Here is a 16,468-nt window from a genome sequence, read left to right as displayed (position 1 = left end):
GGCTAGCCCCTCACAGTGGACCAACCACATCATCATCCTGAAATTCCTCTTTAACAATGGTGCTTCTGGCCTCATAAGTGACATAGAACAGAAAGAACTTGAGTATAAACACTGTACATATTAGCATATATTTTATGACTCATTTGGAGATTTATATTGTCAGAGTACTAACACACTTCATTTAATGTTATGTTTTAATGAGATAACTGCATTTTTAACTATGACTGTTTCTCAAAAAAACTTTTTTTAATTGAATGTCACAAAAAATTAAAGAAAATGAATTTACAATGATTCAAATCTCAGAATTCTATCTATAGAAAATATTTCAACAATGAAGTATATCCAGTATGTTAAGTAAGTATGACATGGATCTGTGATCAAAATGCATCAATAATTCTCTCTCTGTGCATCTCTTTAAACTTTTCTCACTGGAAAATTTACTCTTCGTCTGTCCCTGTAAGAAAACTTCTGAAGATCTGTGAATCTTCTATTCACTCTCAGGTAATAGACAATTCTAGAGTTACCATAGATTGCAAATAGCCTCAAATCAAAATTGAGGTTTTACATTCCCCTACAATAAAAACAAAAAAATCTAATCTCAGTTTAAACCTTCTCTTCTCCTGAGATCTGAAACCTGAATGAAAAGAATGCCTGATTTTCTTCTTCTCTCATCTTCCTGCTCACTATTTAGCCCTACCTCTAACTGCACTTGCATGTTACCTAGGATGAAAGTGAAAGTCGCTCAGCTGTGTCAGACTCTTTATGACCCCATGGACTATACAGTCCATGGAATTCTCCAGGCCAGAGTACTGGAGTGGGCAAGCCTTTCACTTCTCCAAGGGATCTTCCCAACCCAGGGATCAAATCCAGGTATCCCGCATTGCAGGTGGGATCTTCTTTTTTTTTTAATATTTTTAAAATTAATTTATTTATTTTAATTGGAGGCTAATTACTTTACAATATTGTAGTGGGTTGTGCCATACATTGACGTGAATCAGCCATGGGTGTACATGTGTCCCCCATGCTGAACCCCTCTTCCACCTCCCTCCCCATCCCAATCCCATCCCTCAGCGTCATTCCAGTGCACCAGCCCTGACGACCCTGTCTCATACATGGAACCTGGATCTATTTCACATATGGTAATATACATGTTTCAGTGCTATTCTTTCAAATCATCCCACCTTCGTGCAGGCAGATTCTTTACCAGCTGAGCCACAAGGGAAGCCCAAGAATACTGGAGTGGGTAGCCTATCCCTTCTCCAACAAATATTCCCAACCCAGGAATCAAACCAGGGTCTCCTGCATTGCAGGCAGATTCTTTACCAACTGAGCTATGAGGGAAGAATGGTAGGACAATTTAAAGAGATAAGTCTAGAACAGATCGGGGCTTGATAAGTTCTTCCTTTCTGGTTCTGAAGATGTTACATCTGAGAGCATTTAACGGGGTGCTCTTGAGGCTCCTTGGAGTTTCCTCTCTGCATTTCCTTGAATTAAGATAGATACTTTTTCAATTCCTGGGCACTTGGTAAATCCAGCCTCTTTGTACTGCGACTTCCTTGCAATTTGCAAACTTCACAGAAGAGAATTGAAGTTGATCCCTTTCTGACTGTCTCTGCAGTGTGGGCCACAACAGCCTGGGAAATATTCATGCATCCTTTGACTCAATAAACTCTTGTACTGTTCTCAACACTATACCATTGACTGTCCTGGTTCTTAAAACAAAGCAGCCAAGTCAAACTTTCCTTGTTTTGGGGGTGTCTCAAGAAGATAGCATCGTCTGTGCCTCCCTGTGTTCCCCAGAGGCGTCTGAAAGCCCTTCTCACTGCAGTGGGAGTTGGTGTAACTGCACCCTGTCCTTTTTCCCTAGCATGGTTCAAGAGCTTCATAAGAGCACGACTACTCTGGCCAAGATTCTCCCTTTTTACAGAATTCTCTGGCCCTCTTTAAAAAGTTTTCTGACCTTGTAAAGCATCTAAGAGTTATAGGACAGAATCCCTCTCCATTTCCATTGCAAACTCTGCATATTTGGGCCAGCAGGGGGTGAGGGGTGAGTCTTGTCTCATAATGTTTTTGTATCCATCACACCTCAAATGAAACTAAAGCTAGTCTGTACTGTGAGTAACGGTATAGCTCAGTTACTCCATGTATTCAGTTCAGTTCAGTTCAATTGTACAGTTGTGTCCGACTCTTTGCGACCCCATGGACTGCAGCTCACCAGGCTTCCCTGTCCATCACCAACTCCCAGAGCTTGCAAACTCATGTCCATCAAGTCGATGACGCCATCCATCTTACCCTCTGTTATCCCCTTCTCCTCCTGACTTCAATCTTGCCCAGCATTAGGGTCTTTTCCAGTGAGTCAGTTCTTCGCATCATGTGGCCAAAGTATTGGAACTTCAGCTTCAGCATCAGTCCTTCCATTGAATATTCCGGACTGATTTCCTTTAGGATTGACTGGTTGGATCTCCATGAAGTCCAAGGGACTCTCAAGAGTTTTCTCCAACACCATAGTTTGAAAGCATCAATTCTTTAGCACTCAGCTTTCTTTCTAACTGAGCTATCAGGGAAGCCCAACTCCATGTAGGGCAAATGGAAAAAATAAGTAAGAAAATAATGAACTTTGATAACTCTATATAAATTGTTTTCACTCTTGAGCTTTTGTGCTACCTTAGCTCTTCAACATGAAGTCTCCATTGTATTAACATTTCTGTACAGTCCATATAACACTGAATCAATTTTTTAGCTCTTTCCTTCTTGATTTGCATCAGAAGAGAAAGGATATTAAGCTTTCTGACATCTAAGCTTTGGGGCTGCCACTGAGGTTATCTAGTTTCAATTATGTATCAAGTGGCGAAACAATGCTGTGTTGTGAATTAAATAGCTTTGATTCTCCATTATTATGAATTCAACCTGAAATATAGACATAACCAGTCATGACAGAGGTGAAATCCAACAGAGGTCCTGCAAAAAACAGGATTTAGTTTAAATAGCTATGCTTTAAACTCTCCTTTCATTCTATTCAGCAAGCAGTCATCATTATAATCAAGAATCAAAATGTACTAATACCAGGGACTATAAGAAAATAAATGGAGATGTCACCAACAATATTTATTACAGCTATAATTTTTTATTTGATTGTTTATTGCCTGCCTAGATCATAAAAATGTATATACAAAGAGGGCAGACACTTTGTCCTTCTTATTCATCATGTATTTCCAAGTAGGTGGAAGGACAATGTCTAGCATAGTACAAGCATTTGGTAAATATTTGATTGAAATGGGTTGAAGAATGAATGAATTAATAAAAAATAATTTTTGAGTGAATACTGAGGTTAATTTTAGAATGAAGATTTAATTATTTATGTTTTCCAGTTAATGATCAACTCTAAATCTAGACACTGATTTTTTTTTACTATAACCATAGAACTTTAATTTTTAATTCATTACTAGAGCTCAAAAAAAAATACATTTTACTGTGAATAAAAGAGGAAAGAGAAATTAAAGGTGATTAAAGCAAATACTTCTTTCACATTAGCTGGAATACAACATCTGGTGAACAATGTCAGAGGTCAGGCATGGGGTAACTGTATTAGCTTCCTGTGTGCATGCTAAGGTGCTTCAGTCATGTCCAATTCTTTGTGATCCTATGGACTGTAGCCCACCAGGCTCCTGTCTCCAGGGGATTATCCAGGCCAGGGGATCTTCCCAACCCAGAGATGGAACCCATCTCTTTTTTGTATTTCCTGTATTAGTAGGCAGATTCTTTGCTACTAACGCCACCTGGGAAGCCCTTATTAGCTTCCCAGGGCTATACTGCAAACCACATGGCTTAAAACAACAGATATTTATTCTCTCCCACTTCTGGAGACTAGAAATCCAAAATCAAGGTGTTGGCAGGGTTAGCTCCCCCTGGAGGCTCTGAATCTGTTCCACACCCTCTCCTAGGCTCTAGTGTGGAAGTAGCCCTTGGTGTTACTTGACTTGAAAGTTTGTGTTATTCATTCAGTCATGTCTGACTCTTTGTGATCCAATGGACTATAGCCCACCAGGCTTCTCTGTCCAAAGGATTCTCCAGGCAAGAATACTGGAGTGGGTTGCCATTCCCTTCTCCAGGGTATCTTCTCAACCTAGAGACTGAACCTGGGTTTCCTGCATTATAGACAGATTCTTTATCATCTAAGCCACTAGGGAAGCTAATTTAATCCCTGCCTCCATCTTCACATGTCTTTTCTTTTCTCTGTGTCTCAGATTTCCTTTCCCTTCTCTCAAAAGAATATCAGTCATTGGATTTAGAGCCCATCCTAAATCCAGGATCATCTGTCTTGAGATCCTTAACTTAATCACACCTGCTAAAACTTTATTTCCAAATAAGGTCATGATCCCACGTTACTGGGATTTAAGAAGAACATCTCTCTCAAGGAGACACAATTCAATCCTCTACAGTAACTTTCAGGTATTGGCCAATAGAAGCCAATACTGCTACTGCTGCTAAGTCACTTCAGTCGTGTCCGACTCTGTGTGACCCCATAGACAGCAGCCCACCAGGCTCCCCCGTCCCTGGTGTTCTCCAGGCAAGAACACTGGAATGGGTTGCCATTTCTTTCTCCAATGCATGAAAGTGAAAAGTGAAAGTGAAGTCGCTCAGTCATGTCCGACTCTTCGAGACCCCATGGACGGCAGCCTACCAGGCTCCTCCATGCATGGGATTTTCCAGGCAAGAGTACTGGAGTGGGGTGCCATTGCCTTCTCTGGAAGCCAATGCTAGACCTCCTCAAAACTATAAATCCAGTTGTGCTCTGTGCTGTGCTCAGTTGTGTCTAACTCTTTGTGACCCTACAGACTGTAGCCCGCAAGGCTCTTCTGTCCTTGGAATTTCCCAAGCAAGAATACTGGAGTGCGTTGCCATTTCCTTCTCCAGGGTATCTTTTCATCCCAGGAATGGAATCCAAGTCTCCTGCATCTCCTGCATTTGCAGGAGGGATTTTTTTTACCACTGCACCACCTGTAGTGCTACATTAAAACAACCTCCATAACTCCAGTTAATTTCACCTTATTTCCCAGTCTTGGTCTTTGAACCAAGTGCTCTGATTTCAGGTACATTCCCAACCCCAGATTGATCTAGGAAAGATCTGGTCCTTCCTGTGAACTTCTGCCACACTGGGACGACGACCACCTGCCTTTCCAGCCCCCAAGTATTGATTCCTGCTTTCTGGCACTGTGCCACATCCAGTCTACATCATGGCAAAGGCATGAACACTGAGCTTTGTAGTCTTCTTCCTACTCACCACTCCAGTCTATGGTTCAACATGGAGGACACATTTCCTATGAGTAGGCAAAACCCATCTGCCCTGTGTTGTCAGGAAAAATCGTGGTATCTTGTGTATTCAAATGCCCTTAAAGCAACACACTGCCCTGATGTTTCTTCCTCATTGAGCTGAGAAGTTGCCTGAAATTCAACATTAAGGGGTTTGAGCCTCAAATGTCTTCTTAGAGAATATGCCTGCAAATAGAGAGAGAAGAACTGATTTATAGTTCTAAGGAACCAACAGAGCAATCAGAGACAAACCAAACCTGGGAACTAACTAGTGGGCTTCAGAGGAGGATCTGTATTTCTCAAATGTTTTCCTGTACCTGCTGTGCCTTCATTCCAGCCATTCTCACTAGCAATTTTTAATGCCTTTCCCCAGTCATCAGATATCTCATATCTGGAAGCATGGAAGAGGGACAATGTCAGTTTCCCCAAAGTGTAATTAGTATAATTTTACTTCATGTATAACACTGAAAGCCTTAGAGAAATTTTAGAATGATAAATTTATCTAACACATGTTCTTTGAGGTTTGCGAACAATAGCCTAACAGATGTGAAATTCAACTAGATGTGGATAGACAGCATGTTCTGGTTAATGCACCAACCTGGGCGAAGAGTTTGGTCATTCTGTCCCAAGTAAGCTACTATTCTGTTTTATGAGTTCATATTATTGGAAACTCAGCCTCCTTCATCAATATAAACCAGCGAAGAGATTATATTACTCTGAACTCTAAAAGGCATAGTTATAATTGTTAGACAGGATTCAACACAAAAGAAAGATTCACTACAAAAAGAAAAGGGAATGAAGTAGGAATTTGCTGACTCTATGCAGCAGCAGCAATTAACTACACTTCCCTGTATGCTGACACCTGCCTCTGGAATGCACATTCTGTCACCAAATTGAAACTAGGACCTTGTATTTATTAAAGTGAAACCTGCGATCCCAAATGCTGGTAGCCTCTCAGATCTTAAAAAGTAATAATTCCAAATCAAATTCCAGCTGTTCTTGAAAAATTAGGACTCCCCAGTACTGAGTGTGCATTTTCACAAGGCATGAAAAAACTAGAGGTGAACGGAGCTGCCCACATTAGACAGGGCACGTGATTCCTAGTTTGCCACAGTCCTCGCCACTCTCTCTTACCTCCTTGAGGCTGTGGCTGCAAATACATTGCTATGCCTATGCTATTTTTCCCACACTAGGCCTGTTTCAGGCATTTACAATACAAACTTATCCCATAGAAATTTGCAAACTTGAAATTTGCAGCTGTGGTGTCACATGCCCAGGGCCGCTCTGAGTGATGGTGTGTCTTGATGGTTGTCAAGTATTGTCTGTGGAAGGATGGGGCCTTTAGAACCTAGACTTCTAGAGGGAAGATGGACCCTGGTTGTGAGCCTCTGCTCACAGCCCTAGATCCTGAAAGTGAACTTTCATTCAGCAAACACTTGTCCCACATTTGGAGCAATTCCTAGGTGCCAGGAACTGTGTGACTCCAGAATTTGTGTGTCAACAAAATTCCCTCCATGAAGACTTTGACAGCTCTCTGGAAATAACAGTGTGGGCCTGAGTAACAGTAGGGACCTAGGCGTACTTCCTCATACATCTTCCTCTTTAACCTGAGCCTCTACACGTCTTATGCTCAAGACTGCCTCAAGAGTAGAAAGGCCTCTACAGCACTTTGGAAGTACACTTTGAAGCATATATTTATGTCTGTCTTAATTTGAGGTTGGATCTCTTCTGTGCCATGGATGACCAAGTCCATGTCCCTTGGGTAGACCGTGTAACAGGCCACTCAGGCTTCTGCAGACTTTGAAAAAATCAGCAGGATGGATCAGTTTACAGTGCAATACTTCAAGCTGACCAGGGATAAAGTTTTTCCTCTGAAACACAAATCAAATCAATTTTTAGATGTTCTCAGCTAAATCTTGCTATAGCAGGCTTTTCGTATTCTTTCAGCTCCTTTAGTTGCTTTTGATATTTTTGCATGCCCATGCAGAAGAAAAATTCCATAATCATGACTCAAAATGAAGCCCTGTTCTGCCTCCACAGAAGGGGAGAGAGAGTAGAGGGGAAGGGTATTAACTAATACACAAGATGTTGGGATAATGGATACAATATAATCAGTTTTTCAAGAATTTACCAAGCTGCTATCCAAGGAATAATGTCCCCCTTCCCTTGTGTGAATATTAACAGGCACTTAAAATGGTGTACATATTGTGTAATTATCAAAAAATGATATTTTTGAGATGGGAGCAATAGTTAGAACCATAAGAATTTACACAGACCAATTGTATGATGAAGCAAGACAGTTGTCTAAATGTACTATCTTAATGATTTTATAGCTTGTTCAACCAATGGAGAGAATATTAGCTTCATAACCTGATAGAAGCACTGGTCAAAAAACTGAATTTTCAAACAACAGAAATGGTCTCTGAATTCATCAATATTCCTTTGACCTTTGCTGGGAAATCTACATGATTCATCACAATCTAGAGAGCTTCCATTAGAATCAGCCTTTACCTTGAGACCTCAGACTCCTGGAATGTATCTGACTTCCTCTCCTATTTATTCCAATTAAACTTTGCTGATAAGTGAGATTATAAAGAGGATCTCTATTTGTTATCATAATCAAAATTTCATCTTAGTCTACAAATTCCTAACTCAAATATCATCTATTCACTACAGTCTTTTATTGGTCAAGCTATGGCTGTGTTAATCTTAATTATTCCATATGTCAAACTCCAAATACAAAATATATATTTAGCTTGGGCTTCCCTGGAGGCTCAGAGGTTAAAGCGTCTGCCTCCAGTGCGGGAAACCCGGGTTCGATCTCTGGGTTGGGAAGATCCCCTGGAGAAGGAAATGGCAACCCACTCCAGTATTCAGGCCTGAAGAATCCCATGGATGGAGGAGCTTGGTAGGCTACAGTCCTAAGCTATATTTAGCTTAGGACTTATTAAAAAAAAAACAAGCAGTAAACAAATGTCAAACTCTAATCAATGGTGCATGTGCAGAAGTGCTTAGGGGTAAAGTCTAAAACCTACTTTTAAGAACATAAAAAAATAAGATGGATTGATGGATGCCTAGAGGAATGATGGATATATGTATGATATAGCAAATATAGCAAAATATGAATTGCAGAATCTATGTGATCAGGATAGGCAATGTATAATTCTTTCAATGTTAAAAAATTATCATAGCAAAATGTAAAAGGAAAGATTCACTTGAGGGTGATATTAAAATATTTAATAACTGGAGTAATGTGGGCCCTGACCAACCAGAACGAATGCCGACAGTGTAAACTGGAAAGGATGGGCCAGTTATCTGCATTGAATAATCCCTACTATTTGTTGTGAAATCTAGGAACTCTGGGGACTGCAAGAGGTATATTTATAAGATACTAGATCCTGATCTCCAAAAACTGACACTTTTATGGAGGATAAAGATTTTTACAATAGCATGGTCAAAATAAAATTTATATGACATGAGTTTATTAGTCAAGGTTCTGGAGAGAAACAGAACCAATAGGATATATACAGATATATTCATAAGAGGATATATTTTTTTTTACAGGAATTGGTTCACATGATTATGGAGGCTGTGAAATCCCATTATCTGTTTGCAAGCTAGAGAACCAGGAAAGCTATTAGGTTGGTGCAAATGTAATTACAGTTTCAGACCATGAATTTTAAATCATTATAACTAGACTCAAACACATCTTTATTAATCAAATTAGGAACCATTACAATCAACACATTTTTGCCAGTGAGAAATTAAGTTTGTTTACTCCTATAGCATAAAAAATCTGTGCTTTCAATCTTGAGAAAGAAGAATGAAACTGGAGGAATCAACCTGCCTGACTTCAGTCTCTACTACAAAGCCACAGTCATCAAGACAGTATGGTACTGGCAAAAAGACAGAAATATAGATCAATGGAACAAAATAGAAAGCCCAGAGATAAATCCATGCACCTTTGGACAACTTATCTTTGACAAAGGAGGCAAGAATATACAATGGAGAAAAGACAATCTCTTTAATAAGTGGTACTGGGAAAACTGGTCAACTACTTGTAAAAGAATGAAACTAGAACACTTTCTAACACCATACACAAAAATAAACTCAAAATGGATTAAAGATCTCAACGTAAGACCAGAAGCTATAAAACTCCTAGAGGAAAACATAGGCAAAACACTCTCCGACATAAACCACAGCAGGATCCTCTATGATCCACCTCCCAGAACATTGGAAATAAAAGCAAAAAATAAACAAATGGGACATAATTAAAATTAAAAGCTTCTGCACAATAAAAGAAACTATAAGCAAGGTGAAAAGACAGCCTTAAGAATGGTATAAAATAATAGCAAATGAAACAACAGACAAAGAATTAGTCTCAAAAATATACAAGCAACTCCTGCAGCTCAATTCCAGAAAAATAAACGACCCAATCAAAAAGCGGGCCAAAGAACTAAACAGACATTTCTCCAAAGAAGACATACAAATGGCTAACAAACACATAAAAAGATGCTCAACATCATTCATTATCAGAGAAATGCAAATCAAAACCACAATGAGGTACCATTTCACGCCAGTCAGAAAGGCTGCGATCCAAAAGTCTACAAGCAATAAATGCTGGAGAGGGTGTGGAGAAAAGGGGACCCTCTTCCACTGTTGATGGGAATGCAAACTAGTATAGCCACTATGGAGAACAGTGTGGAGATTCCTTAAAAAACTGGAAATAGAACTGCCATATGACCCAGCAATCCCACTGCTGGGCATATACACTGAGGAAATCAGAATTGAAAGAGACACGTGTACCCCAATGTTCATTGCAGCACTGTTTATAATAGCCAGGACATGGCAGCAACCTAGATGTCCATCAGCAGACAAATGGATATGAAAGCAGTGGTACATATACACAATGGAGTATTACTCAGCCATTAAAAAGAATACATTTGAATCAGTTCTAATGAGGTGGATGAAACTGGAGCCTATTATATAGAGAGAAGTAAGCCAGAAAGAAAAACACCAATACAGTATACTAACGCATACATATGGAATTTAAAAAGATGGTAACGATAACCCCATATGTGAGACAGCAAAAGAGACACAAATGTATAGAACAGTCTTTTGGACTCTGTGGGAGAGGGCGAGGGCAGGATGATATGGGAGAATGGCATTGAAACATGTAAATTATCACATGTGAAACGAATCGCCAGTCCAGGCTTGATGCATGATACAGGGTGATGACCCAGAGGGATGGGATGGGGAGGGAGGTGTTCAGGATGGGGAACACATGTACACCCATGGTGGATTCATGTCAATGTATGGCAAAAACCAATACAATATTGTAAAGTAAAAAAATAAGTTAATTAATTAAAAAAAAATCTGTGCTTTGGTTTCGACAACCTCTTAGAAAGTATTTCCTGCTCCTCCTGGTTTTGGAAGCATTTTCCCTGCAAAAAGTTGTTCAGATGCTTGAAGAAGTGGTAGTTGGTTGGCGAGAGGTCAGGTGAATCTGGCAGATGAGTCAAAACTTCATAGCCCTATTAGTTCAACTTTTGAACTGTTGGTTGTGCAACATTCAGTTGTTATTGTTGTGGAGAAGAACTGGGCCTTTCTGTTGACCAATGCCAGCTGGAGGTGTTGCAGTTTTCAGTGCATCTCATCAAATTGCTGAGGATACTTCTCAGATGTAATGGTTTTCCTGGGATTCAGAAAGCTGGATAATAGATCACATGGGCAAAAGACCACCAGACAGTGACCATGACCATGTTTTGTCTTTGGGAAGTGCGTTGAAGGTTCGTATAGGTCCAAGCACTGAGCTGGTCCTCGCTGGTTATCCTATAGAATCCACTTTTCATTGCACATCACAATCCAATTGAGAAATGCTTTGTTGTTGTGTAGAGTAAGAGAAGATAATGCTTCAAAACAATGATTTTTTTTTTCAGCCAGCACATGAGGTACCCACTTATTGAGCTTTTCTACCTTTCCAATTTGCTTCAAAGGCTGAACTAGTGTAGAGTGGTTGACATTGACTTCTTCAGGAACTTCCCATGTAATTGTAAGAGGATCAGCTTCAATGACCCTCTCAATTGGTTGTTTTCAACTTCGATGGCCAGCCACTGCACTTCTCATCTTCAAGGCTCTTGTCTCCTTTGCAAAACTTCTTTAACCACCACTGCTCTATGTGTTAATTAGCAGTTATTGGGCCAAATGTGTTGTTGATGTTGCGAGTTGTCTTTGCTGCTTTCCGACCCATTTTGAACTCAAATAAGAAAATATTTGAAACATCAAACATCAACAACCTCAGATATGAAGATGATATCACTCTAACAGCAGAAAATGAAGAGAAACTAAAGAGCCTCTTGACGAGGGTGAAAGAGGAGAGTGAAAAAGCTGGCTTAAAATTCAACATTCAAAAACCTAAGATCATGGCATCTGGTCCCATCACTTTATGGCAAATAGATGGGAAAAAGTAGAAAGAGTGACAGACTTTATTTTCTTGGGCTCCAAAATCACTGCAGACAATGACTTTAGCCTGAAATCAAGACACTTGTTAGCTCCTTGGAAGGAAAGTTATGACAAACCAAGACAGCTTATTAAAAAGCAGAGACTTCACTTTGTCAACAGGGTCCATATAGTCAAAGCTGTGGTTTTTCTAGCCATCATGGAAAATTTTTCCAGAGTTGATGCTTTTGAATCATTGTTCTTGAGAAGACTCTTGAAAGTCCCTCAGACAGCAAGGAGACCAAACCAGTCAATCCTAAAGATTAACCCTGAATATACACCTGAAGGACTAATACTAAAGCTGAAGCTACAATACTTTGGCCACCTGATGTGAAGAGCCGACTAGTTGGAAAAGACCCTGATGCTGGGAACATTGAAGGCAGAGGAGAAGGAGATGACAGAGGATGAGATGTTGGATGGCATCACTGAATCAATCAATGGACATGAGTTTGAGCAAACTCAGGGAGATAGTGAACAACAGGGAAGCCTGGCATACTATAGTCCATGGGATCACAAGGAATCAGACATGACTTAGTGACTGAAAAACAAGAAAATCACTTATATTGCTTTTTTTCTAACATCATTTCTGTAGTCTAAAATAAATATAAAATAAACAACAGCAAGTAATACATCATTTGGAGAAGGCAGTGGCACCTCACTCTAGTACTCTTGCCTGGAAAATCCCATGGACGGAGGAGCCTGGTAGGCTGCAGTCCATGGGGTCGCTAAGAGTCGGACACGACTGAGCGACTTCACTTTCACCTTTCACTTTATGCATTGGAGAAGGAAATGGCAACCCACTCCAGTGTTCTTGCCTGGAGAATCCCAGGGACGGGGGAGCCTGGTGGGCTGCTGTCTATGGGGTCACACAGAGTTGGACACGACTGAAGCAACTTAGCAGCAGCAGCAATACATCATTAGCAAAAAACATAAAGTGAGAAACGTGCATTAAAATGAAGCATTGCAGGCAGATTCTTTACCATCTGAGCCACCAGGGAAGCCTGATGTATACATAAACACATTTATTTAAGAATGTATTCCAATAGTAAATGCCAACGCTAAACAATACAAAACCACAATTACTTACGCACCAATCTAATAGCAGCATAATTCATTCCAAGTCCAAAAGCCTGAGAACCGAGAAGCTGACGGTGTTAAGTCTGATTTGAGTCCAAAAGCCAAGAACTAGGAGTACTTATGTCCAAGAACAGGAAAAGATGAATATTCCAGTTCAGGTCAAGACAGCAAATTCATCCTTCTTCCACCTTTCTGTTGTATTCAGATCCTCAACCGATTAGATGATGCCCACCTGTACTGGTAAGGGTACATCTTCATTACTTAGTCTATGGATTCCATTGCTAATCTCTTCCAGAGACACCCTCACAGCCACACCCAGAAATATTTTATCCACTATATGGGCAACTCTAAACCAGCCAGGTTGACATATATAATTAACCATCATCATGAGAAAATAAAATTCCTTTTTTAAAATTTAATTTGTCTTTCTTCCCGATCCCCTGATTATTGGTAGAGAATAAAACAACTTTCATCCAATTAGCTTAACAGTTCCTTCAGGATGGTAAAGCTCTTTCCTAGAAAAATAATGTTTCATCCCAGACTTCTTGGTCTTCTCCCCATCTCTCTGGCTCCTCTTCAAAATTACATTTGAATGCGTGTGCCAGGAGGAGAGAGGTGTGTGTTTCCCATCACCTCACAGTGAAGAGAATGAGCCAGTCTCTGGGCACTGCCCTCTGGCCCTGTGGTCTCCAAAACAATGTTGTCATGTTATCGCTGCCTGCTTTATTAGCATTTATAACTGAATTCAACTGTTAACAGCTCAGAATCTCTACTCTGTTTAAGGCCCCAAAGAGTTCCCTATGCCAATGAGCCCCTTCAGCTGCTCCTCACACCTGGCAATGGAGCCTGCAGCAACTACTTGGTTTCACCTGTGCACAAAGGAAAGTTCAACTTCAAGGCTTCCTCTCACTTAAGTAAAAGACACTGGCAAGTTGCCTTTACAAAGAGATAACATAATGGTACCCAGGTAGGAAGAACATCCCATGAGGAGATCTCCTTTCAGAGGCCCACCCTTTCCCAGAATGTGTCCCCTTCTGCAGAGTCAGTCTCTGAGGAGCAGGAAGAGTGGGGTGGCCAGGTATTGGAGCCATATGCTTTATTACCTGCTTCAGTCTTTTATTTTTTCCTTCTCCCAGCAATGAGGGTGTATTAGTTTCCTATCACTTCTGTAACAAATTACCACAAACATAGCGGCTTTAAACAACATCCATTAATTATTTCATAGTTCTATAGATGAGAAGTCTAGGCGTAGTGTGGCTCAGTGAAGGCTTCTGCTTAGAGTCTCACAAGGACTAAATACAGGTATCACCATACTGTATTCTGGAGAGTCTTTAGGGAAAAACCACCTTCCAAGCTCTTTCAGATCACTGAGTAAATGCAGTTCCTTTTGGTTGTAGGACTGAGGTCCTGGTTCGCTGTCAGCAGGTTCTTTGCTTCCACCTGCAGCCACGGGCTGCATTCCTTCTCATGGGTTTCAGCAGCAGCAGGGAGAGAGTTGCTCTCGCACTTGAAATCTCTTCCTCTTCTGCTGCAACTCTCTGCCCTCCTCTTTTGCTTCTAGCCAGGGAAAGTTCTCTGCTTTTATGGGTCCATGTGATAAAACTGAATCCACCTGGACAATCCTGGATAATCTTATGATTTAAGGTCTATAACATATACACATTTCCAGGGATTAGTGCTTGAACATCTTTGGTGGCGGGGGGGAAGGGCATTATGCCTAGAGTTCTGGGGGATTATTAGTGATTTCCTCTTCCTGGATGAACCTCTGTTAGGTAAAACACGTTCATCTAATTACCTAGCCTATTCTTCATATATTACCTGAAAGCCAAAAAAAAAAAAAATTGCCTCAACAGCTTTGACCTATTGTACATATAAGAAAAATAAGGCTCATATAATTTAATTGTCTTGTTCTCATACTCTTGAATATTCAGTGTCAGGGATGAGTCATACAAACAATATACAGACTATTTTTTTTTCACGTTCTCCTTCTTTTGGTGTGTAGAGTCATTTTTTTCAGTTCTGATACATCCCGGAGACAGCCTCTAGGAACTAATGATGTCTATTTTTAACACTATGGTACAAGATTATAAATCCAGTTAAGCAACACGGGCCTCTGGCAGTCACTGGCCTCTTAAGTTCCCACTTTACCTGTGGTGCTGAGGTATTTGGGAACTGGACGATCTCTATGATGAACATAAACATCAAAAAATAAAAAGAAGTAAAAGAAGTCATTTTAACCAGGGCCGGAAAGGTTGTCTCAAACCCATCTACCTTCTTCCTGAGTTTCCTCTTACTTTAATAGAGAGGCATGCTATCCACAAGAGGCTGAATTTTGGAGTAAGAGTCCTGGTTTATATAATTTATTTCCTAACCTATTTTATAATATTAGAGGAGTCGGGAAATATACAAAAAAACATGACCAATTTAGACAATACAGCAAAACATGCCATTTGGTCTCATTTATCATAATAGGAATTTAAAAGGATACTCATGAGCCACTTAGAACCTATGAGTTCATTGAGCAGAACAAGTGGTTTTGCATAAGATTCACCCTTAAATAATTCAGTGCCTGTGGCATCATGAAAAACAAACACAGGGGAAAAAAACTCTAAGAGTCATAACAATTAACATCTGAGAAAAACAATTTCACCCCTGCTTAAAGGGCTGAGTCAAGAGGACCACCTTTATTCTAAGTTCCAATCCCTCTGCAATCCCTACATGCATTTCTCCCCTGGCTCTGTGATGGGGAATGGAACCCCTTTGGCCACCGTCATCCTCCTGTGTAACAGTCTCCAGCTACAGTGCGTTAACCAACTCTTGGCACTCTGTCCGGCAGAAGAGAGAAGCTGCCCACAGCCGATTCTGAACATGGAACAAGAACACTGAACCCAGAAAAAGAGTGAAAGGAGAGGAGTGGGTTTGTGCAGTGGGCAGAATGTCTGTACATTCAGACACATTCAAGCCAGCTCTAGCCTCCTCTTCACGGGCATCGAGCCCATTCCATGGAAGAAATCAGTAGAAAAGAAGTCATGCTGACCCCCCACTTGCCCCTCATGGTAGACATCAGAACTACAGATTGGGATCTCTTAATGGTTTATAAATCATTGCTCTGCTGTGAACACAGGAGACTGAGACCTATAGTGAAGAGACTGCTTTGAACACCAAGGGTAGCCAGCAGAACTTCTCCTAAGAGGAAGAGACTCTACTAATGAAATCTCTCAAAACCACTAAAGACATTGCCAACATCCTACTTCAGGATCCAGGTACAGAAGATACTGATGGTACATGTGAAGTCCCACTGGACCACATCATCACAGGTACCATAACATCATTTTTGCTGACAACTGTTGCAACTCTTCTCACAATACATCAAAATTGTTCATTTAAATAATAATTGAAATAATTTAAACTCTATGGTTTTTCCAGTAGTCATGTATGGATGTGAGAGTTGGGCCATAAAGAAAGCTGAGCACCAAAAAATTGATGCTTTTGTTTTGTTTTATTTTGTTTTTTAAATTGATGCTTTTGAATTGTGGTGTTGGAGAAGACTCTTGAGAATCCCTTGGACTGCAAGGAGAGCAAA

General features: G+C 40.4%; 1 long non-coding RNA gene across 1 annotated transcript in view; it reads right to left on the bottom strand.

The window, feature by feature from the left end:
• LOC123330602 overlaps nt 1-15,592 on the bottom strand; it is a 29,192-nt gene extending 13,600 nt beyond the window's left edge. Inside the window, exon 1 of the long non-coding RNA XR_006546623.1 lies at nt 12,900-15,592. This is a non-coding gene — a long non-coding RNA (uncharacterized LOC123330602). The remainder of the gene's footprint in view (nt 1-12,899) is intronic.
• Nucleotides 15,593-16,468: the final 876 nt, after the last annotated feature.

This window comes from Bubalus bubalis, chromosome 19 (assembly GCF_019923935.1).
Source record: "Bubalus bubalis isolate 160015118507 breed Murrah chromosome 19, NDDB_SH_1, whole genome shotgun sequence".
In the NCBI taxonomy this organism is placed as follows: Eukaryota; Metazoa; Chordata; class Mammalia; order Artiodactyla; family Bovidae; genus Bubalus; species Bubalus bubalis.
Note: the sequence above shows the minus strand (reverse complement) of the source record. Positions and strands in the feature narration are given on the sequence as shown.